The sequence below is a fragment of the Octopus bimaculoides genome, chromosome 3 (assembly GCF_001194135.2).
Source record: "Octopus bimaculoides isolate UCB-OBI-ISO-001 chromosome 3, ASM119413v2, whole genome shotgun sequence".
Classification (NCBI taxonomy): Eukaryota; Metazoa; Mollusca; class Cephalopoda; order Octopoda; family Octopodidae; genus Octopus; species Octopus bimaculoides.
This window is the reverse complement of record NC_068983.1, coordinates 108,265,753-108,268,114: the sequence shown is the minus strand read 5'-3', so window position 1 is coordinate 108,268,114 and position 2,362 is coordinate 108,265,753.

The window sequence follows — 2,362 nt, the reverse complement described above, 5'->3', positions numbered from 1 at the left end:
CACAATTTTGAGTGAGGGGTAAGCCAGTGACATTGACCCTATCAACCCCGAAAGGATGAAAAACAAAACTGACCTTGGTAAGATTTGAACTTGGAATATGAAAAGCCAGAAGAAATTTAACCAGGTCTCTTTTGTCTGACACTCTAATGATTCAGCTAGGTTTTTCTAGTTTAGGCATAAGGGGAAGGTTTAGTTAATAGCATAGACTCTAGTATTTGACTGGTAAATATATTTAATCAACCCAAGAGAAAAGATAGTCTTGGCAGTCTTTGAACTCATAATCTAAAGATTTGAAACCAGTCCTGCAAAACAATTTTTCGGGCACTCTAGCAATTTTCTGCCAGCTCACAGCCTTTATAAAATAAGCCTTATAAAGCCAGCAAATTTGAGGTAAGGGGTTAGTCAATTATGCTGACGTAAGTACTTGACCGGTACCTTATTTTATCAACTTTGAATGGATGAAAAGCGAAGTTGACCTTGGAAGGACTGAACTCAGAATGCAAAGAGCTGGAACAGATGTTACAAAGTATTGAGTGTTTTTCCAACTCTCTATCCATGTTGCCAATTTGCCACCCCTTATAAAAGTGATTTCTAATTTTGGTACAAGGCCAGTTATTTTGAGGAAAAGGGTTAGTTGATTATATCAACCTGAGTACTTGACTAGTACTTTATTTAATTGACCCTGGAATGGTGAAATGCATTCCCAGCGAACCATTAAGATTTAAAATAGTAAAGAAGTTAGGTGGTAAGAGATAAATGGTGGGGAAAAATATAGGAGATTCACTTCTTCACACATTTACTGACGCACCTCTTGACCACTTAAAGACCCAAATCAATCAGGATTGGTTTTATAAAGCTGAAGAATCGGAATGTTCGATGTCGGTCAAGTGGAGTGTAATTAACAAGTGACCTGCTGTGCCAAAAGGAGACTTGAGAATTAAGTCATTCATAGCTTAGGTTAAAGGCTTTAAGTCTAATAAGCTTGTTAAATAGTTTTAAGACTGAAAGTTCTTCACATGAGGATAAATATTCATTCATTCTTTATTTGATAAATGAAATATTTTTTTCCATTCAAAAAACATTCCAAATAGAAGCATTTCACAACAAATAAACAAGACAGATATTAGTTATTGAAACATATATTGAACTGTTTTTGTATTAGAAGTAAGGACGACAGTGTTGGAGGAGAATCAATGGATATTGAAAGCTGAGACATGACAATAGAAAAGATTAATGTTAAACAAACACCGATAACTGTTGATATTTTTCAGAGAATATTTAACATTGCATGTTAAGTTATTTTTATTGTCAGGGTTTGATACGACTGAACATGCTTTCGCGCCGCCCACCCATTTCCAGCTTTTTTTCTGTTTACAAACGAATATAATTAAAACCATACTTAGCATGAAAATGAAACCTTTCTAAAAACACACATTACGAGACACACAGACACACGCATGTATATGCACACACACATACGCATGTATACATATAAGCCACACCGATTAAATTTCCGTGGTTGGTAATTCATTCTGTATCGATACGTTCGAATGGAGATATTTAGATGTTGATGGAAATATCCGTTTCGTCTATAGTTTTAAATAATAGTATACCCAACATGAATGTAGGTCTATTTATCCAGTCAAAAGATGAAACTACTACATTTTTCTGCTCTTGCTAGTCACGACAGACGTAAGAATTTATGGCTATCCTTAGCGTGTTTTCCGTTCCCAAACGATATCTGCTGAGGAATTCTAGTTGTTGCGTTAACCCCAGTGACGGCTGCCTTCAGCTGTGACATCATTTTTACCGAAATCTGCGCCTACGAAGGCACTACCTAGTATCAGTTTTTCCATTGCCGAAAAGATTAAAAAGTCATTTTATCTACTATGATGTATATTTACAAGGATATTACTGCGGCGGGAAATGTTAAACAGCTCCGCACCATTCCATACGGACATTACATCTACCAAGACAGAGACTAGTTACAGGTTCAAAGTAGGAGGGAAGTATGTCTTGTTCAAAACAAACTAGCCAGCTGTGTCAACGTTACAAGGTTTACTTATTTTTAGAATATAAAAGCAAATTATCTACAAGTTGTTCTATTACTGCAATGGAATATAGCAGATCGAAGACAGAGACTGACTAAAGATAGTAACAGCAAACTGGAAATTTATCATTTTCCACCACATCCATTACAGATATCTTTTATCTTTCAATTTTTCTTTCTTTCGTTTTTGTTGTTGCTGTTGTAGTAGTGCTGATTTATCTTTTCTTTCTTAACGCTCATCTATTCCGTATTTTGGATCCCCACATTGTTTGCATTTACGTTGAAAAAAGAAAAAAAAAAAAAAAAAAAAAA